The sequence below is a fragment of the Malania oleifera genome, chromosome 4 (assembly GCF_029873635.1).
Source record: "Malania oleifera isolate guangnan ecotype guangnan chromosome 4, ASM2987363v1, whole genome shotgun sequence".
Lineage (NCBI taxonomy): Eukaryota > Viridiplantae > Streptophyta > Magnoliopsida > Santalales > Ximeniaceae > Malania > Malania oleifera.
The window spans coordinates 30435632-30459830 of NC_080420.1; positions in this window are offsets into that span (position 1 = coordinate 30435632).

A 24199-nucleotide genomic window follows, 5' to 3' on the forward strand; every position below is an offset into this window, starting at 1 on the left:
GCTCGGGGAGCAGTGATGGTGAGATGCTTACTATTTCATCAGATTCAGAATGCCTCACGAGTTCTTGGATCCTAGACTCAGGATGTTCCTTTCACATGACACCCAATAAAGTCTAGTTCACCACTTAATAATTGGTGAGTCATGGTTCCATTCTTGCAACTTCGATGAGGTACTTGACGGTTGTAAGGTGAAACGATATTTATGGTGAAGGTAAATGAGTTAAGTAAACATCATTCAGTTTATTTTGAGACTATGAAGTATATCGTTTTATGTGATTGAAAATATGGTGTGAGTTGTATAATTAGGAAACCCTTAAAGCAATTATGGCTTAGCATGTTTTAAAATTCTTATAAAGGTTTGAGTTTGGATCACAATGAATTGAATCATAAGCTTAAATCAATGAATCTAGCAATTGAACCTCAAAGCAGCATAGTAGTGTTCTTTGTGGTATTCTTAAGGTGTGGAAAGCCTTACAATTTTGACAAGGTACTTGATGGTTCTAAATTTTAAGAATACTATAATGAAAGATAACCTAATTCACTAACAAACCAAAGATCATGCTTGACTAATGTTCAACAATCTCAAATTTGTCATGGTATCATTCAAAAAAATTAGTGGTGTATAGGGGTTGCTAAACCTTCCCTTTACATAATGAACTCTCAAATTTGACTCTGGTATGTAGACAATAGCTTATTAGTTTCTTGGACCCCTATAATTACTTAGAGATCAATTAATTGGTAGTAATTATGTGAACTTAACCACACTTACATTAAAAAAATGGTTAGTAGCGACTCTATGCACCTATATGGTGCAAAATAAAGGTCAATTAACACATTTTTTTTAATAGCCATCTCTGTCGAAACATCAAATCCTGATCCGCATATGTTGACAATAGCCTAAACGAATATGCATGTAAAAAACCACAATTGAGCTTATCAAGCAAGCATGTATCATGCAAAAATCAAATCCTATTAAATTATGCACCATGAACATATAAATGTCAAACATAAATAATATGTATGCATGGATATAAAAATGTCGAGTCATAACTTATGCTAGCATGGATGCATGAATATGCCATAACACAACTTTTGTGAATTGTGGCTGACATTCTAAGGGAAAACATAGTGAAATCAGTGTGCTGGGTTGAAACCGTCGACTGTTTGCTTATTGCCATTGACAGTTTACCTGAACATTCAGAGAAGGTTTGCTCTCAGTATCTTTCCGTTAACAGAATGCCTAAAACCATTGACGATTTAGCTTTTTTCATCGACAGTTTGACTGAACCATCGACGGTTTCATTCGGGGACTAGTGCAGATTTTGAATTTTGAATAAGGGGATGTTAGTATGGTTGGGGTTTGGAGGGAAAACCTCTACTAACTCTCTATATATGTTATGTATGATGTATATATGGTCTTGGTTGATAGTTTTTGAGAGAGTTAGAGGGTTCTCGTATTCTCTTGGAATTTTCACAAGAAAATAGTGAATCCTTATCGTTTGCTCCCGTGGGTGTAGGCATTACCGAACCATGTAATTCTCTGTGTCTTTGTGATTGTTATTGCTTTAATTTACTTGTCATGGATGAGGATTGTTCTGTATTTTCATCATTAGATTGCTGCAGCGTGCGTGTGTTTGATCCTTTACAAATATATATATATATATTCTGTTGTGTATATTTGGGGTTTTATACAACAAATTAGTATCAGAGCATTTTTTTAATGGGCTCTGCAACTTTGTCTAATAAATTTGATGTTGTCAAATTTTATGGAAATAGGATTTTTGGTTTGTGGTAGAGAAGGATGAAGGATATTTTGGTGCAACAAGGCATGGTGAAGGCCTTATACGAAATTCAACCAGAAGGCATGGATGAGGCAACTTGGAATGAGTTGGAGGCAAAGTGTAGAGATCCGGAAATATGAATAATGAGAAAATAAAAGAAAAGTAAGTTTTGGCCGGATGAAGACCAAAACCGACAACGGTTTTGTTGGAAGCTAGAAAACCGGCACTGGTTTGCTTTTTACCATGGGGCGGTTATGGGCTAAATAGTTAAAAATGGTGGGTTAAAAATCAAAACCAGGGATGGTTTTACATGCAGAGGCTATTTTAAAGAGGAACCTAAGAGCAAATGTTTTAAAACATTTTTAACAACCCTCTCTCTCTCTCTCTCACACACACACACACACACACACACACACACACATGAAAACCTCGGTCCTCCCTCCTTCTATCTAGATTTCTGGCTCTAGTAAAGCCTGATTTGATGATCAGATTGTACCATGGTGCTCGTGGGAAGATTCTATGCATCATAGCCGGAGCAGAATTTCAGTTTGGGGTTCTGGGGCAGCATTCCAAAACCAGAGTAAGTTGAGTATTTTGGAGTTCAATGATTTATTTGGATTATTGGGAATCTAGGAAGTGTTTTATGAAAATTATTTTGAGGTTTTGTTGAATATTCTGGGAAATGGAAATTTCAGGCTTTTGAGCTATGAATGTCATGGGCGTAGGGATTGGTTGTTTGTGAGCACCTCGGTAAGCCAGGTAAGGGGAATAAATTATAGTAGGTATTTTTGTGAAATACTGGTTGAATTATATGTGAAATGAATTATAGTATTTTCCTTGAAACTATTATGATATGATTAACAGATGAAAAATTGTGTGGCATATGATTATATGGAAATGATGAAATGTATAGTGTAACATGTGATTTGAAATGTGGAAATGTTAATACGATTTATGGAAAATAATGAAATGGGATTAATGGATGTATGGAAATGATTTTATGAAAACAGTGAAAGTATGACGCACTAATATATGTGTATATAGAGAAATGTGGAAACATGTGAAATATGGAAATGGTTTTATGAAATGGAGGAAATATGAAATATTGATATGTGCATATTGGAAATGATGAAATATGTGAAATGTAATATATTTTCATATATATATGTACGCATTATTATGAGATGAAATAGGTATTGAAATATTGAGAATGGAATAGTAGACAAATGTGAATCTGTTGGGAATATTGAAATGTGAATATTGATATGTAAATACTGATTTGTGAATAATGAACGTGAATATTGGAAATGTGAACATTGCAATGTAACAAGTGCAATGAATATTGAAATAGGAAATGCTAATATGAGAAAAGTGAAATTGTGGAAATAAAAAACCCTGATGGATGGATATGGAAACCCCAGCGATGGGTTATGATATCGAGCACGGTACTGATGCTAGTGGATGAAAAGTGCAATCACATGGACTCGCAGAGTGTATGGTGTGGCAGTATGAATGGGCCAAAGAAGGGTTGTATATTGTCCCTTGGATTTCGGACCAAGGTATGAGGTAGGCCATTCATTACTATAGACAGGTATATGGTATTATTTGATCTAACCGTGTCGACTAACCACGGTTAGATCCAGACTTTGCGCTGCACAACCCTGGCCATGGGGGAAGCATGGCATGGAGAAAAATTCTCAGGGCATCCATAGGTTACAGACACAACATGAAATGGTTACTGAGGAAACCTATTGGTTGGATAGTGAAATGGAAGTGACCATTAGTTACAGACACGACATGGTAATGTTTATCGAGGATACTCATGGGCCGGATAAATGAAATATGAAAGAATAATGAAAAAGGGGAAATGAAAGAAAGATATAAAAAGGAAAAATGAATGAAAGTTTAAAAGTTTATAAAAAGCTGTCTTTTGTATCTATAGGGCTATATGTAACATCCTCAAAATTTTCACTATTTTTTTTTTAATATCTATATAACCATACCTACGCAGCGGATATACAAGTCATACAACCATATATACTAAACAATATCAGAATTCAGTACATTCAGGTCTTAGCCATATACAATATCTCCCTCTAGTATTATCTATCCCAAAAAGACAAAAATCTGCCACAAACTTACCCTATAACAAGGGTAGCCAAGTCAACTCCTTATCCGCGAGCCTGATCTGCTTGCTTGGCTGGCTCACCTGAAAAGTGGTAAAGTAAAGGGGTGAGACGATGCTCAATAAGTAAAAATATGCTATTACTAGTGTGTGGCGACCGAGTCGTAAAACTATAATAATAGTATTTAAAACTGTATGATCTGGCAAAACTGTAAAACACATGTACAGTAACTTAAAGCATTTATATCATCTGAATTTTCTATCATTCATACTGTTATATCATACTATATATGACAAAAGCTGTAAAATTGTATACATATACATAACTATGCTTTTTCCCTGGGACTCTGTATGTCATGATTTAATCCCTCATGACAGGGTTGTGCGGCCCGTAGGCGGGACTTAACCTGGTCGGCCCTCCAAGTAAGTCATCATACTTTACACTACCTCAGCCTGGCCAAACTGCATCCACTTCTAAGCTCGGGATTGGCTGCTACCTCGTCTAACCGGCCTCCTTAACCCAATGTATTGGGGAGTTGCATCCTCTCCGAGTACGATTAGACGGTACCCACACACTATCTGAGATATGTGGTTGCACTCTATCTGTATATAGCAACGGTACCGTGCTCTGTAAATTGTATCTGTCTGTAATATTTCCACAGGGGTCTGATACTATATAAGTACATTTATATATATATCTTTGCTGTTTTCATCATGTTTCCAAAAATAACCATAACGCTATAATTATGTACTGTAAATATTATAATATCTGAGAAACTGTAGCATCTTGATGCTATAAGTGTATAATCTGTCTTTATAAACTGTCTGTATAAACTGTCTGTATAATCTGTTTGTATAAACTATGTGTTATGGCATTTAGGAAAAACATGACATTCTGTAAATACTATTCATACTGATCTGAATAAACATTTGTATACATTTATACATATATATATATATATATATATATGAATAAAGCTGTAAATAAATGTGTATTTGTCTATGTAATATTAGATTATATTTGTATATAGTGTATAACTTGATATACTGGAAAAATTGCATAAAACTCTTCATCAGGTAATATAAACTCAGGCCACACATACTATAAAAATTCATATTCTGTATAATATCTGGTATACATATATATAATTTCTGATAATGTAAGTAAATCTCCAAGCATAGCATATTTCCCTTACCTTAAATCTGAAAAGCCTCTCACTAAACTCTAGCCCTACACTCGCGGGGTTCTCCACTTAATACCCTGAAAACAACATCCCCCAGAACAAAACATTAGTATTTTCTTACCTACAACATTTCTTATAACTACGAGAAAGGCATAATCTGAATAAAGTACCTTACTCTGGATTTGGGATGAATTCTAAACCAACTTCTCCTACGATCAGCTCTGGCAGACTTGCAGAGAATTTTTCCAGGAGCGTCGTGGTGGCCTCAAATATTCAATCCGGAGAGAAATGGGGTTAGGATCAAAGAGAGAAGGAGGGAGAGGCGTTTTAGAGAGAGAGAGAGAGAGAGAGAGAGAGAGAGAGAGAGAGGGAGAGAGAGAGTTTGCGCTGAATTTTCATCAAAAAATTCAGGTTTCAACTATTTATAGGGTTGGATTCGTCGACGAGACACATCATTTTGTCGACGAGTCCTTAAGTAATTTCGTCGACGAATCCTACCTCCTCGTCGACGAAATTAAGACTGTCCAAAAACCCCTCTCGGTATCGTCTCATCGACGAGGTGTGGCTTCATCGATGAGACCTACTTATGCATTCGTCGAGGAACTCCCTGTGTTCGTTTACGAGACCCTGTGTAAAAATTTTCTAGGTTATTATATTCAAAGTGCAACGTCGTCAATGAACGTGAAGCGTTCATCGACGAATCCTGCTGCCTCCTTTTGTTTCCATTTCCCTCCCTCTTTATTATTTAAATACCACTATTCTTCGGGTCGTTACACTATAAGCACATATCGGTTATTTTCTCAGATGATTAATGATTTGAAAGAATATGTATGTATTGTTGTAATTACACTCATATTGCCACACACTGTTAATAATTTATTCCATATTACTGAGACGTGTCTCACCTAAGTATTAAACATTTCAGGAAATCGAGATCGTGCTGGTGATAGAGCTCCCAGATAGAGTGGAGCTGGTATTCTGACATACAGGGTGAGTGTGTAGACTAGGGATGGATGATTCCCTTAGGGTTTTGTTATTTTGGGATGTATGTTGATGTATAAACTTCTTGATGGCTGATACTCTCGTATGTGTATTCGTTGTGGTGTATATATATATTGTTACTTCCACTGATAGGAATACTGGTATGACCGTTTTATTCGGTACCCAACCCAGGTCGGGTCATGTTTAAATGGTATCAGGGTGGTAACGTGGCTGATATGTAATATATTATAATATTTGTTAAAAAAAAAGGTATGAAAAATCGGGGCCTTACAATTTGGTGTCAGAACTTAGGTTGCTAGGTTCTGCAGACTTTAGTAAATAGCGGAATACAATACCAGAGTATAGAAGTGGATTTTGAGGAAAATTGAAAGTGAATAGAATGATAAATGAGTAGAGATTATTAAAGGGTGAGATGAGAATTTAGGGTTCTATCTTGCAACCCGGAGACAGGAGTTCTATGGTTGTTTCTATGTTTTTCTTGGGGTGATAATTCTAGGAAAGCTATGGATACTATTGTTGGTTATTGTTTTTGAGTGGTAGGACTGAATCCTAAATGGGAACTGAGGAAGATAAGATAAATGATTTTAGAAGGATGATTTATGAGTTATAGTCTGACGAATATATTGATTGTGTGATAGTGATGGAATTCTAAGACTAACTGTTTCCTTTTAGGATGGACCCTAGGAGCAGTGACACGAATGCTGGGGGTGATGGAGTAGGACCTTCCAGTATGGGGGGCAGAGATTCCGGTGCAGTATTGCGTAGTGTCACCTAGTAGGTAATGACTGAGATGGCCAAGAGTTCAGAGGAGCAGAGCTACACGATCGAGTATTTTACGCTTATGAGACCCCCATCCTTTACCGAAGGAGCAGACCCTATGTGGCTGAGAATTGGGTCGAGGACGTTGAGGACATGTTAGCAAAGTTCCTGCACATGACTCAAGGACAGATCATGGTGCAGTAGTACGTAGCCTGGTTTATTGAGCTATCCCAGTTAGCCCCACATTTAGCACCGAATGAGGAAAAGAAGGCGAGAAAGTTTGAGGAGGGCCTCAGATAGAATGTATTTAAGTAGGTAATTGGTTTCCAAGCCCAAACATTTGTAAAGGTTGTGGACGGGCTGCAGTAATCGAGAGTGGCATATAGAGAGGTAGCATAACTCAGAGTCAGGGGAAGAGGTCGGTACCTTCAGAGTTTCAGGTCGGGTCCAGCCGAGGGCCTTAGAGGAGGTAGGATAATAAAGGAGGATGGAGACCTAAGGGAGGAGATCGAGTAGGAGAAGGTAGATAGATGCCCTTTCCTTGCCTAATATGTTATAGGAGACACTCAGGAGAATGTCAGCTCAGGGAGACGGTCTACTATAGGTGTTATCACCTGAGACATATGGCGAGAGATTGTTATGCACCATAATGATAGTGCCTGCTCCGAGACCATACAGAGGAGGTCATCTGGCACCTCATGGTGGACAACAAAGGAATACCACCCCGACACGAGTTTATGCATCGACACCCAGAGATGCGGAGGCGACTGGAGACGTCATGACTGGTACCGTCTCAATTCTGTCATTTAAAGCTACTACATTGTTTGATTCAGAGGTGACCCATTCCTTCATTGCCCAAGAATTTGTAAAATTGTGTGGGTTTGAAACTCAGCATTTGCGGGTTCGTTTGTTAGTAGCTACGCCAACAGGGGCTGTGGGTATTTTTAAGAAAGTAATCGAGAACTGCCCGGTCTGTATTCAAGGGAGGTTTCTGTCAGCTAATTTGGTGGTTTTAGAGATGCATGAGTTTGAGGTGATTTTGGGGATGGATTGGCTAGCTGCTCACTATGCCAATATAAATTGCCATCAAAGGGAGGTAGTATTCAAACCTCGAAGGGAACAGGAGTACAAGTTTGTGGGTTCTTGTGTGCGTACCCCACCACAGTTATTATCTGCCATTCAGGCGAGGCAGTTGCTGCTAGAGGGTTATCGGGGTTATATAACCTGTGTAAAGGCGGTACCAAAAGGAGAGTTGAGGATTGATGATATCCCGATAGTGAGGGATTATCCTGATATTTTTCCCAAGGATTTGCTAGGACTACCTCCTAATCGTGAGGTAGAGTTTTCTATTAATCTAGTTTCAGGGATAGTGTCGATATCGAAAGCGTCGTACAGAATGACACCGGTAGAGTAGAAAGAATTGAAAGAGCAATTGTAGGAATTGTTAGATAAGGGGTTTATCCGACCCAGTATGTCACCCTAGGGAGCGCTGGTATTATTTGTGAAGAAGAATGATGAGTCGATGAGGATGTGCATCGACTACAAGGAGATTAGTAAAGTGACTATCAAGTTCAATTGCAATGGTGTGAGGATATTTCTTGTCTGATCAAGTTAACATGTCATCTTTTAAATGACCAGTTATACTATTTTGTATGCTTAATGGTTATATCTTTCAAATAGTTATACAATTTAATGCCCAAATCTTATGCACAAAAGGAGGGAGAGTTTTCTAGGCAAATTGAAATTTTTTAACAAAAAGGGGGAGTTCTCCTTAGCTAATTTTGTTTTTAAATGATCAAAGTGTTTTCTACTTGGCTTACCCCATTTTGTTGATACCAAAAGGGGGAGAAATTTATGAGCAAAATGTTAAACTTTTTATATGAGGGACAAATAATATAGGGGCAAACATCAGAGTATGAATGAACTTTAATGCAAAAATTAAATGCATACTTTATTTAAAATATCTTCTTTCTTGATATGCTTGAACGTTATAGCCTATTTTTCATTTATGCATATTGTTATGGGGAACCTTTTCAGGTTTAACTCATTTTGCTCTATGTGTTTGTCATCATCAAAAAGGGGGAGAATGTTGACTTTTTGAGTTCGATACCTGTTTTGATGCTGACAAAGCACATGTTTTTATGTGTGTATTTAGTGCATGAACAGGTTATGTTTCAACTCACACAAAAGAACAAGGGACATGAAACCCAGGAGGAACCTGAGGATTATACACTTGGTGCATTCCATGGAAGACAGAAGAGCAAACGAAGAAGAAGAAGAAGAAGAAGAAGACATATTTGTGTTTATTGTGTTGGAATTTAGTTTTCATATGTGGTCTGTAACGGTGCACACATCTTGCATGATATGATTTGAAAGCTAAGACAGTACCATACAATGATCGTACGAAATCAAAGGCCATAGATAGACCCTAGGGACCAACACTTTTCACAGAAAAACGTTTTCTTAATAACTAATTGGTTAAGGTAAAAAATTAGGGCTAAAATGAATTTCTTCAGTCAACCAACGTTGGAATTTTTGGTTAATCAAATAGCCATGGTAGACCGACCAATTGACGTTTAAATCACCACAGTCAAACGATCGCTCTATAGGACAGAAGTCAAATAGTTGACTAAAGTCTCGACCAACCAACCTTAATTTGAACATAGCCTTTGCGTCGACCAACCAATGAAGTTTGACCTTTCTACTTGCCCCAGCCAACCATCCTCTAAGGTCAAAAATGCCCTGGGTGACCAACCCTCAAGAACCAATTGACCGACCTTAAGGCTGGGCGACCGAACCTACGAAGGTTCCAAAAATTGCCTTGCTTAGCCGATCGGTCATTCCCATAGCCAATTGAACCTATTTCAAAACTCAAAATGGCTGTGTGTGTTCGGTCGACTAGCCCTGAAGGTTAGCCAACCGAACGTCTCGAGTTTTGAATTTGTTAAGGGCTTAAACGTAATTATTTTTTAGTTAAACAAATTCTAAAATTCCCTTCATGTCCCTCAACAGTCAAATATAAGAAATTCTATAAATACCCCCTCCATAACTTAGAATAGCAACTTTGATTAATGTTAAAATCTTCTCAAAATATTTTTTTAATCAAAGTTCCCCCAAACTATTTTTATTGCAAAAACCATTTCTTTGGGGCAAAATATTTTAATCTCTCCAACTCTCTTTCATTCTTTATTTAAAAATCTTTTTAAAAGAGTACCTGATTTGGGTATTTATTTTTATGGTCAAAGCATATACTCTCACTATTTCTTCAGTTCTTGAAAATCATTTTGTGAGAGTTAGTTTAAAGTTTCTCCACATATTTCTTCTTCATAAATGTTTTTGAAGAAACTTATTTTGTGGATATTTTTGCACACTATTTCCAAACCAAAAATCATACATACTCATTTGGGGAAAAATCCTTTTGAGCTTAACTCCTAGTTTCTCCAAACATTTTTTATTATTGCAAGATTTTTATTGGAGAACATATCTATCACATTCAGATCTTTGAAAACACTTATTGCATATTTTATTTTCAGAATTAAAGATCATTTAAAGTTTATGTGCAAAATTATTTTTAAGAAGAACTCCTTTACTCTATGCGCATATTTCAAATCATCTGAGAGTGCATTTTTTAGAGCACCTTTGTGTACATCTCTGCTTGTATTTAGAAGCATGCATTTTGTACAAAAATGTTTTTAATGTACCAGTTGGATTCAGCCCGTTAATTGAATTGTGGTGTCTCTACCCCGAAAGGGAGACCAGTTGGGTTTAGCCTAGAAATTGAATTGAGGAGTCTCTGCCCCGTAAGGAAGACCAATTTGGCTTAGCCTGGTAATTAAGTTAGGGTATTCCTTGCCCCATAAGGAAAGGTGTGTAGGTTGGGGTTAGCCCTGTAATGTGACCTGGGGTATTCCTCGCCCAGTAAGGAGAGAAGGTTGTAAACGGTTTCTGCTCCACCTGTAAGTGAGCGGGGTTAGTGGAATTCTTTGGGGGGTATGCCCAAGACGAGGACGTACGCTAATTTTGTCGAACCTCAATAATAAATCTCTGTACCTCTCTCTCTCTCTCTCTCTCTCTCTCTCTCTCTCTCTCTCTCTCTCTCTCTTTCGTTCTCTCTCTTATTTAAATTTTTGCACTTTAGTTTCTGCACATGTATGCAAGTTCATATATATTGTCATAACTATTTGCATACACCCATTCAATTTAAATGAGATACTTCAAATGTGTGTGCTTGTTTTCACTACTTAAATTATGTTACATACATGCTTTTACTTTGAATGGGATATGATTTGTGGTGAATCAGTTTAGTGCTTAAATTAGCCAAAAAGTTTTTTAATACCCAATTTACCCCCCTCTTGGGAATACACCAATTTCAACAATAATGTACAAAAAAGTTTTGCGATCTTTACTTGAGTCATGGCATGATAAATTAACCGCCATTGAGGAAGCAAAGGATCTAACAAAAGTCACACTTGATGAGTTAATTGGGTCACTTATGACCTATGAAATTAATAAAAACATGACTTTGGATCCTGAGAAGCCTAGGAAGGATATAGGAATTGCATTAAAATCATCTAGTTCAAAATATGAAGAAATACTAGAAGATGATGAGGATAGTGAGAATGAGATAAAATCACTCACAAGAAAACTTAGGAAACTCCTTTTAAAAGGACCTCGGTTTAGTAAGAAAGCTAGAGATGATGAAATAGAAAAAGAAGCACATTTGTGCTTCATGGCAGATGAATAAGAAGAGGAAATAAGTTCTGATGATGAGGAAGATTGTACTCCTTCATATGATGAAGTAGTGAATAATTGTGCTAAATTATTTAATAAATTAGTTTTAGTGAAAAGAAAGAACAAAAGTATTGAGAAAGAGCTTACTTTTTTTAAACAAAGGGAATCATCATTGAAAGAAGAAAATGATTCTTTTAAAAAGAAGAATGAGGAGCTTATTATAAAAACTCAAAAAGAGCATGAAACTTTTAAAGTAAAAATAGAAAATTTGGAACATAAATTGTCAAATGCAAACAAAAGGAACCTTACCTTTGTTCCATCGTGAAAGAATAAAATAATTCCTTGAAGAGGCAAAATGAGGAATTTATTGCAAATACCAAAGATTTAAAAATTCAAATTGAAAATACCTTAAAAGAAAATATCCCTTTCAAAAAGAAAAATGAAAATTTTGGAAAAATGACTTGTAAAATCACAAATGGGAAATTAAACTTTAATAAGCCCTCAGAAACCCAACGAAGTAGATTTTACAAAAAGAGTTTTAATTCTCATTTAAATCACACGGTTATGCCTCATCAAGCAAAAATAGTGTAAATAAGTCAAAACCCTTACACACAAACAAAATTTGTTTATATTGTGAGAGCAAGGGTCACATAGGGTATTCTTGCCCCTTTAGGGGTGCTAGAGGTAAAGAAAGGAAGTTGGAATGGGTAGTTAAGAAGTCAAAGCCTTGGGACCCAAAGAAGAATGAGTGCCAGAGCTAACTACCTAAACTTAAGACTAATGTCTCCTTAGAACCTAGGATTAGGAAATAGGATTTAGGTAAATTTAACCACACCTACGTAAAAGGGGATTGGGATGACTAAGATTGTGCTCAAAATATATAATCCCAGATTATGCATATTAAATTGTTTGATTACTATGCTGGGAACTTTATAAAATCAAGCCAATATTGATGAATTCAAATGTTAAAACCAATATGATCTCTTTAACCATATATATCGTGTTAATTGGTTTATTTCTTTTTAAAGTATTGACTATTGCTTATGGGATGAAATAGCATGCACACCCTCACCAGCTCTTTATTCAAAGCTTGTTCTTTAGGAATAGACTTATGGTTGACAAATTGAAAAACCTTGTAATGTGAATAACTTAGGTGTTCAAAAGCATGTTATGATAGGTAAGTCCATCTCTTATGGAAAAAAGATATGTTCTTTAGTTACATAATCTGTTTTGATGATAAATTCTTAAATTTGAAACATAATAAAGATATCTATAACATAGCAAGTATAGCTTTGAGAAACAGATATGAAACCTCATAGGATGAAAGGAAACCTTCTAGGTAGTCATATGTGCCAAACATTGAATAAACTTGGGAATTCATCTTACCAACATATTAAAGCAAATAATGGGTTCTCAAAATGGAAATTCATTCCTATCTAAGAAACCCACACTCAACAATGAGCATCAATGTGTTTGTGATATGCAATTTGGTTTCAAGCATTCACAAATTTTATGGTTGACTCAAAAAGAAGAAAAAATTCTTCTTATACTCTTATTTATTCATTGATGAAATATCCTTTGTATAAGAGTATCTATCCTTACTCCATTTATAAGCTCTTAATGTTAGATAAATCAAATAGAGCTTTATATTATTGAAATCATCATTCATGAGCAAGTTAGGAAGCCAATCTAGGCATTGCAGATGGTTTGGTTCAACACATGCTTGCCTTACCAACATGATAACTTTTTTTTAAATATACTTTTAGTCATTTTTAAGCTAAATGAGTAATACCTCTCTTTTTGATGATGATCAAAGGGGGAGAAGTTATGTGGTGTTATTGGTAGGCTAGCCAAGGTTTGGGTCATTTACTATCAAAAATAATATTTATACAACCTAACAATCCCAAGTTTAGTAGAAAGTGGGGAAGTCAGTGTCGATCCACAGAGACTAAACCGTGCAGCTGTAAACCTTTTCTCAATTAGTTTATTAATGCCTTGTGTAAAAGAAGAGTGAAAATGGTGTTATTTTGCAATAAGTGTTTTCTAGCAACTACTAGAAAGCAAGTAAAATCTAAAGTACCCCACTCCTACAAAGTGATGCTTAATGATGAATTAGACTTTAGACGTCATGCCTCTGACTACGTTAAACTAGGTATACATAAGAGTACCAATATGAGCTTCTCAGGCCAAAGCGAGAGAGGTTCATTTGAGGGCATAGGGTAGCAAGGGTGCACTAGTTGGGAATTGGAGTATATCCTATCTCAACAATACACGAACACCTCCACGAATCCGTAACCAACTACGTCTACCCGACTAAAATTGTAGTAGTGTATATCCTTGTATGCAACCTTTCATCATACAAAAAAAATAGTAAATCAAAGCAGTAAATTGAAAGCATGTAAAGGGAAAGCAAGTAAAAAGATCAAGCTTTTGTATTTAAATCGTCTGTCACTAACGACTATCCATACAACTGAATGATCATCTAATCTAACAAAGCAAATAAAAATCACTCCTTGTTATTTGAGTCGTCTCTCACAAACGGCTGTCCCTGCAACAGAGTAATGGCTTTCAATGGTGTTCTAGGCCTGTAACTAGCCTAAAAGAGGCCAAAGAGGAACCTAGAGCTCATGTTCATAGCAAATATTTATAGGCTCTAGGGTTTACAAAGTTTGGTTTTTAGTTTAGGAAAGTTTGCAGCAAATCTCACGCAGAAGATCGTCGCTGTCGACCAAGTCGCTCCCATGCTTCCCTTGTGCGAGCCCTAGTCAAGACTTGCGGGAAATTAGGAATTCGAATTTCAATGTCTTTGACTAAGTTGCACGTCAGGGTCTTTCTGGTCAAGTTGATGGTCAAGACTTGCAAGATCTCAGTCTTCAAGGAATATTAGGAACTCGACGTAGTCGCCCCTCAAGGTTTCTTGGTCGACCACTTGGTCGATGCTCTCAATATTTCTTGGCTCAGGAGAATTCAGTATCTCACTTTAGTAGCCCTTGAGGGTTACATGGTCGATCACTCGGTCAACCCTGGTAGCATTTTGATCTTAGTCTGAACATCAGAGTCTGTAGTGGAAGACTAGGTCGCCCCTTGTGTTGCTGGTCGCACAACTTGGTCAGACAAAGACTTCATTTTCTCTCATGATCTAAAGCTTTGGGAGCTTGGCTGAACTTCTAACTTGGATCTTTGTGTACTCTGGATACTCCTTTAGCTTCTCGTATGCCTAACTCCTTGGTTTTAACCTGTATATATATTGAAAAGACCAACAAACCTTGCATAGCTCCGAATAATGATAATAATGGGTAAATACATAATAAAATGAGGATAAAAAAGTAAATGAGGGTCTAAAATCATGCATTTTAGGGGCTCATCACAACCCCTAACTTACACTTTGCGAGTCTTTGAGCAAAGCAAAAGCTAAGAAAATTATGAAATCCTATCTACTTGCTTTTTCATAGGAAACATGGTTGCATTTACCGTATACAACAAGGTTTTAAACCCCTAGGTTGGTCCTAGTGGATGAGTTCTAGTCTCGTGAGGGTTTTTAGGGCGATACCCACAAACATAAATTCCAATGAACATCAAATGAAACACATGCAACACAGATATATCATTTCATATACAGAAATATCACCTAATTACATGTAAACTTTTCCATAGATAAATTTTCTATACACACAACTTCGAAGAAAATTACTCATGCAAGTCTCTAAATTTTACAGCCATCTAGAATGGCATATTCACAGAGAGTCATCCAGAAATACACTTCAGGGTTAATGCAGTCATATAAATTCAAGTATGAATAGGTGAGCGCATAAGGCATGTGTAAAGTGCATGACTCGTTACACTCAGGATATCTATGGGCACCTATAGAATGATCGTTTTGACTTAGTCTCACTGATATATCCTCAAAAACACTTAGAAAGATGGGTTCACTCTTCATATATGAGGAGGAGTGTCATGATCAAACATCCCAAATATTTTAAGAAACAAATGCTAAAGATATGGAGTGGATTAGTCTGAAGGGATTCCAGCTTATTTATAAGGTGTCGAGTCCTTTACCCTAGCATCTTCTCACCTACTCATCATATCCAATCAAAACCACCTTAAATCAATTCATTCATAGACCGGGCGTGCCTACATCTTAAGCATTAGGCCACTGAAGAATCTTCATACATGTAAAATGTGTGTCGTGTCCCTAGCTTGACCTTTGTTGTATTTATAGAGCAAGTGTTTTCAGTCTTCTACTTATTTTCTTCATTTTACATATTTCCTTTTTATGGACAATTAGGACAATCATTACAACTCTTTGTATCTTCATACCACCAATGGGAATTAAGCTCGAACAGGAGTCATATCTCTAAGGGTGGTTCAGTCTTCACATCTTGGGTAGGCTACAAGACCTAGGTTTCTGTCTCCCCACTAGATGTCACCTCTAAACTAGCAAGTCAAGAATAAAGACTAGTATTCAAAGAATATCTAGAAGAAGGAAAGTTGAGTGTCAAGAACTCAGATTTTGACGTAAATAACTCAAGAAATGGCTCAACAGTACCTCACAGGGTGTCATAGTCGCCATGGTTGCTCTCTCAGTGCTCACAAGGGACCCTAAGTGTAACGAATCGCGTGTAAGTATGTTTTTAGTCTTATGAGATACCATGTAAATACAAGAGTTTATACATCCATATTAACACGAATGAACCACTAGTCAACCTACCTAAAGTTACAAATCCAAGATTAGCCCGATAATGAGAAACTAAACACAAGTACCCCACTACATTGTCAATGAGCATAACATGATCATGTTAATGATGAGACAACACATGTAACTTTTAGGTTATGTATAAGTCAGTGTTAATCATGGCATAATCAAAAGTGTTCACTGAATTTTTTTTTAATTTATCATTTTTGTGTTAAAAGGTGCCATGCAATGTGGAAATAAAGAACCGAGGAAGCATGTGAGAGGAAAAACAACACATGGTGTCAACTAGTGTACCTACATCAATTCATATAGTTCATAAGGGACCTGCATGCGAAAATATACTATAGCATAAAAGACTAAACAAAAAAATCATGGGATTTGCATTAATATTAGAGACAGTACAAGATGTATAGATCATTACAAGCATTGGACTGTCATCCAAAAACATGGTGAAGCACATACTAGAAAATTCATAGCAAAGAAAATAAAATAAAATAAAATAAAATTAAAATGTGCTAGTACATATGGTGTTTGCGCACGAAGGTAGCCCCCCAAAGACCTATCCTAATCCTCATCTGCCAATTCACTGGTGTCATTGTGCGAATCACTACCTCTTAGATCACCATAAGTGTCCAAGGGGGTACCCTCCTTGGAGTGACGAGCCTTGTTAGCCCTAAAGGCAGAATAAGCTTAATTGTCTTGTTTTGATGATAACAACCCATTAGTGGTTCTAAGTAAGATTATATTTTCACAATAAGCCTTAGTAAGAAAAAACACAAATGCAAAGATTAAGTAGATTCTTAATAAGTTCGACATCATCAAAAAGGGGGAGAATGTTAGCTCTGACAGCTACACTATCTTGGTTTATATGTTATGATGATATTAACCTATTTGTTGTTCTTAGTATTTTCCATCTTTGCAGATCTTATCTAGTACAGGTACAAAGTGTCGGATACATGGAGGTACCAAATCAAAAGTAAAGATCGGACCGAGTAGAAGTGACACCCCGATTTTCGTACAAATTTTTTTTATAAACAATAATAAATAATTTACACGTCATCGACAACATCCATAAATCGGCCACGTCAACAACCCTACTACTTTTCATACAACCCGACCTGCATTGGGTACCGGGTAAAAAGTCATTTTATTTATAAAACCTAACAGCGGAAGATAATACATGCTTAACAACTAGAATACATTACCAAGAGTATCAATATACATATACAAATACATCACCATCCCATACTCAAAAACAACTCAACTCTAGGGGAATTACACCTCCCCTAGTCCAAAACTCACCCTGTGTGTCAGGGTCTTAGCTCCTTAAGGTCTCGGAGCTCTATCGCCTGGCCTATCTAAGTTCCCTGAAAAATGTAGATAATTTGGGTGAGACACATCCTAGTAAGAAGGAATAAATTATTTACAGTATGTGGTCATATGAGTTCAGTTATAACATGCTATACTTTTCAAAACAACATTTCATTTGAGAAAAGTACACTGATAAATATATTCTCATAATCATATAGGCATACAACACAAGCTTTTATAAGCTTTAAAATCATTTCTCAAGTTCAATTATTTTCAACACATATTTACTCGCAAATTTCCTGAGAATAGGGAAGATTACCCGCCCATATAGGTAGCTTCCCTCTGCCCTAACACGTTATGTAGCCAGATGTGGCCACATCTGAAACCTATCAGGGCACTCACCTTACTCATTAAGCCCTCAGGCGGAGAGTTTCACTTTGCCTCAATTATTTATGTTATTAACTCACACGGTTCATTTCTCAATTTTATCATTCTTTATTTCTCAATTACCATTATTTCTTTCATTTCTCATTTTGGCTAATTTTATCATTCTTTCAGTTTCCATTCCATTTTACTATCCAGCTCATGAGTATCCTTGCTACTTAGTACCAACATCGCGTTTGTAACTCATGGCTAACCCGAGGATCTTTCTTTTCACGCCATGCTTTCCCCCATGGTTAAGGTTGTGCGGCCCGCAGGCTGGATCTAACCGCAGTTGGCCGACCCGGTTAGATCAAATATCATATCACATATCGCGTCTATAGTATAACTGGCCGTCCTATAGCCCTGATCGGAACTCAAGGGGCCCAACAACCCTACAAAATGGCCCAGTCGACTGTTACGCCACACGCTCCAAGAGTCCGGGTGGTTGCATTACACCACTAGCAATGGTACTGTGCTTAATATCATAACCATACATCAGGGTTCACTACCACATACCCGCAATCATTATGCGGTATTGGCATTTCATCCACTATATTTCAGTATATCACAATTCAGTTCAATATAAATATTTTCATAATTTTCTGTGCACATTTCATCATCTCATAATAATATATATCGTGTTTCACGTATTTCAACATTTCTCAAAATACTCATATCAGTAATTCGTAAAATATCAATTTTCATGCAAAATCATTTCTACTCACATATAAATACCATATTTCATTATTTTCCACTAATCACATCAATAATTCTTATTTCAACATTTTCTCAGAAAATTATCATTGTTATATTTCACATTTTCAATATATGTCATATGTCACACAGTTTTAATCTAATATTCATAATATATTAATTTCACACTCCAAAATGCCACAATTTAATATTACTCAAATGCCACACAATTTATCTAATATTTATATCATAAGAATTTCCAGATAAAATATCATATGCTCATTTTCACATATTAATTCACACAGTAATTCTAAAACTACTGTTATAATTTATTCCCCTTACGTGACTTACTGAGAGTCTCGTTAACACCCAAATCCTACGCCCTTGGCGCCTGAAACTCAAATCCTGCAATTTGCATTTTCCCTAAATTAATTAACTCATTTCCCCCAAAATAATACTCAACTAACCTTCCCTAGGCTTCATATACCTCAAATAATCATTTAAAGTAATATTTGACACCCCCACTTAATTTTCTGAATTATGCCTGTAGGTACCAAAATTACACCCGCGATGCTCACCTAGGCCCTAAATTCCGAAAATCTTACTTCAACCTTAGATGCTCAATATTCTAGCATTTCTAAATCAACCCTAATTAATTAAAAATAAGCCCCTTAATGACCCTCATATCCCAAATTTGAGGTTTTGCCTACGACGACCCCACGAGAAATTTGCTCTGCTAGACTCGTAGAGAATCATCCCTAGATTCTCGTGCTGGTGTCTAATCATCGATTGAACTTATAATTTGTAAGAAATTGAGGAAAAAGCATAAATTAGCTTACCCAAGGAGATACGCCTATGCCGCTCCTACCACTAGTCTGCTCTAGTAGAAATGACGGGAGCGGAGAATGGAATCCAGCGGTATCTTTCGATTTTCGATCAAGCGAGTATTCATCGGGAAAAATGAGGAGAGAGGGAGAGAGAATGAGATGAGAGAGAGAGAATTTTAGAGAGAGAAAGGGGGGCGCTGGCCCTGCGCAAATGCCTCCTAAAGCTTCTTTGAAGCTTCAAGAGGATGATATAATAATAATAATAATAATAATAATAATAATAATAATAATAATAATAATAAAAATATATTTTTATTAATAAAAATAAAAATAAATTTTGATTATTATTTTTTTATTTTCTTATTTAAAATTTTATTAATTAATTATTTAATTAAAAAATTTTTTTGGGAATCACTCCACTAATCTTGTATAGTCATTTTTGGGGTTATTACATTCTCCCCTCTTTATAAAAATTTCGTCCTCGAAATTTGTTATTCATCTGCTTCCCATCCTAAGCGAAAATACTTATAATTTTATTAATTACCCTCACTTATGGCGGAGGAATACTGTGGTTACAACGAGGGTTTTAGGAGATTATAACTATTCAAAATTCTCCCAAAGCCATTCACGTTTCAAAACTAGAAACTCAATCTATTTTACGTTACACTATACAAATAAAAATACACAATATTATTCCTTTTTATTATGATTGGCTCAAATCTAAACTCCACTAAATAAGTATGGATATCTCTGGCGCATCTGATTCTCCAGTTCCCAAGAAGCCTCCTCAATGGCATGATCGTGCCAAAAAACTTTTACCAATGGAATCTTCTTCGTGCGTAGCTCCTGTTCCTTCCAGTCAAGAATCTGCACTGACACTTCCTCATAAGTTAAGGTATCACCCAACTCTAGTTCTTCATAGCTGATCATATGGGATGGGTTTGTGACATATTTCCTCATCATAAAAACATGAAATACGTCATGGATCCTAGACAGGACCGGTGGTAATGCCAAACCATAGGCAATTGGACCCACTCTTTCAAGAATCTCGAATGGTCCAATATACCTAGGGCTCAGCTTACCCTTCCTCCCAAACCTCATAACACCTTTCAACGGCGCCACCTTTAGGAACACGTGATCTCCTGCGTCAAATTCAAGTTCTCGCCGACGAGTATCTGCACAACTCTTCTTCCGACTCCGTGCTGTTCTGATCTTGTCTCTAATGAGTCTGACTTTATCCTAAGTCTGCTGTATCAGCTTTGGCCCTAATATTTGTCTCTCCCTGATCTCATCCCAATACAATGAAGATCGGCACCTCCTGCCATACAGCGCCTCATACGGTGTCATCCCAATGCTGACCTTGTAGCTGTTGTTATACGCAAACTCAACTAGTGACAAATACTGCATCCAACGGTCTCCAAAGTCCAGCACACATGCTCGCAGCATATCCTCCAGAACTGTATCGTCCTCTTCGTCTGCCCATCAGTCTGAGGATGAAAAGCTATGTTGAACAATAATTGAGAACCCATGGCCCCTTGTAGACTCTTCTAAAAACGAGATGTGAATCGAGGGTCTCTGTCTGAAACTATGGACACTGGGATGCCAAGGAGCCTAACTATCTCCTGGATATATAACTCAGCCAATCTGTCCATGGAGTAGCTAACTTCGATCAGTCGATCAACCACTACCCAGATAGCGTACTGTCCATGCAATGCTGGCGGCAATCCCCTTCACGTGGACGATCCGTATATCAACCACTGATGTTCAACGGTTCCAACTACCATGCGTGGAAAAATAAAATGACCATCTTCATTCAAGCATACGACTTGAATTTGTGGGAGATTATCTCCAAAGGAAACTTCTCAACCACAAAGGGAAATGAGGATATTCCAAAGGTTTTATTGGAACAATCACCAAAGCGAAAAAAGGTTTGCTGAACTCAATTTTAAAGCAATGCATATTATTTATTATGGTTTAAATGATGGTCTACATAGTTTTATTTGCGAATGTGAAACCGCAAAAGAAATTTGGGATGTACTTGAAAACATCTATGGAAACCCATCTCAAAATGAACAAACAAAAATATGCATGCTAGTTAGAGAATTTGAGTTATTTAAATTAAATGATGCTGAAGAAATTTCTTCCGTGCTCACTCGGTTCACATGCCTCATAAACAACTTGAAAGCATTTGGTAGAATTTATTCATTAGAAAATTATATTCAAAAAATTCTCCAATCTTTACCTAAGTCATCTATGACCATTGAAGAAGCAAGAAATCCAAAAAAACCTAAGATAGAAAATGGTCTTGTCTTAGAATCATCTTGTGCTAATCAACAAAAAATAATTGAAGATAATAATATTGCATTCTTCATAGAAGAACTTAAGAAACTTTTAAGTAAGAGAATGAAACAAAAAGAAGAAGAAGAGTCGTGCATTGAATGTTGTGATTGTACTAAATCTAGGCATGACAAGATAAATTGCCCCCTAAATCAAAATGAAGAAAATTTTCTAAATGGGGATCATAATGCCATAAATGGTGCTACTTGGGATCAAATTGATAGATTAGCCACCGATGATGAAAATGAGGAAGAAGCACATCCTTACTTCATGGCTAATGGACAAGAAGATGAAGTAAGTTCAGATGAGGAGGATTATGCACCTTCATATGATGAAATTGTGAATAGTTGTGTTAAATTGTTTGATGAATTACTTTTAGTAAAAAGGAAGAATATAAATGTCGAGAAAAAGCTTGCTTTGTCAAAACAAATGGAATTTTCTTTGAAAGAAGAAAATGAATCCTTAAAAGGAAAAATCAAGAGTTTGTTTTAAATTCTGAAAAAGAGCATGAAACTTTAAAAGAAAAGATAGAATATTTGGAAGGAAAATTGTCAAAATCCAAAGGCAAGGAGCCTTGTCTTTGTTCTATCTTAAAAGAAGAAAATTGCTCCTTAAAAAGGGAAAATGAGGAGCTTATAGAAAAGACTTAGAAAGACCATGGATCTTTTCAAGTTGAGGTGAAATTTTTGAAAAATAAAATTGAAAATGTTTTGAAGGAAAATACTATTTTGAAAAAGAAAAATGAAGATCATGGCAAAGTAATAAGAGGAAAAGAAAACTCCAAGAAATCTTTAGGTGTTAAGAAAAATAATGTTTCCAAAAATAATTCAAAATCCTCTCATAAATCACAAGGTTATGCCTTAATAAGTGAAAATAATGCCAATAAGTCAAGACCATCACATAAAAACAAGATTTGTTTATATTGTGAAAGAAAGGGTCATATTAGATATTTTTGCCCTTATAGAGGAGAAGAGGCAAAAAGAGGAAGATGAAATGGGTTGTCAAGAAAAGAAACCCATTGGGACCCAAAGGAGAGTGGGTACCCAAAGTTACCTAGTCCGGCTAAACACCGCTTCCTTAGAACCTAGGGTTAGGAATTAGAATTTAGGTTGACCTAAGTAAAAAGTTAAAAGGGATATGGCGACTAAGTTTGTGCTTAAAATCTTAAAATCCTAGCCTATGCATTTTAAACTGTTTAAATTACTTTATTGGGAACTTTTGATATCCATGCCAATATTGATCTTCAAATTTGAAAACCAATATAATGCTTTAATTGCATATATCCTTAGTTGTTTGGTTTATTTCATCATTTTGAAATATTGGCCATTGCTAATGGGATGAAATAGCATGCAAAACTTGTTATTTAGAAATAAATTTTTTTGATAAATGAAAAAAAAAAACCTTGTTCTTCTCATGTGAATTACTAAGGTTTTAAATATAAAATTTCTAAAGCTCGCATGTTAGATAAGTCCATCTCTTATGAAGAAGAGATATTTTCTTAGTCACATAACTTGTTTTGATGATATATGATTGCTTGGATATACAGGTAGAATATTTAGATCATAGCATTCATGAAATTAATTTTTAGTAAAAATCATCATAACAACAAGTGGTATTCAAATGAAGTACTAACATATAATATCTTTATAACATATGTTTTGAATACCTTCCCTTTAGTGGCAATTTAGGAGAACATGTCTCCTAGAGCATTATTAAGTTAAGTCTAGTATACCCCTAATGCTCTTTGCCAAGTACAAAGGACATACTTGCTATGCTTAAAGTACAAGTCATCTTGGACTTAGGACTATTTACCTCTACCTAGGATAAAGTAGCATGCATACCCTCACAATCTCTATAGTTAGGCTTGTCCTATAGGATTCATAAGGAATGAAACAATATTTGCTATTGTGAAACATTTGACATCATTCCTCCAAAATGCAAGGCAAAGGGACTAAAAAAGCCTATTTTTGGGAAAAATGTAGAAACCTTTAATTTCTGATATGAAAAACTTAGGTGTTGAATAAAGGTTCAAGAGCGAGCTATAGTAGGTAGTTCCATCTCTTATGGACAAGAGATATTCCTTAGTTACATAATCTATTTTTTCAATGATATATGATTAAAATTTAGAAACATAGTAAGTACATCTAGACTATAAGCATATTTTATCCCTCCATAAGAAGTTGAGTGTTAGGAAAATTAATTATAACAACATGGACACTACGGACCATCCAATCCTAAATTCATCTTTGAATATGAGTCATCACTGAGAAATCAAACTAGTAAAAAGTTTCTAGAAACAATCTCTAGTGCTTACCAAAAGATATCCCATCATGA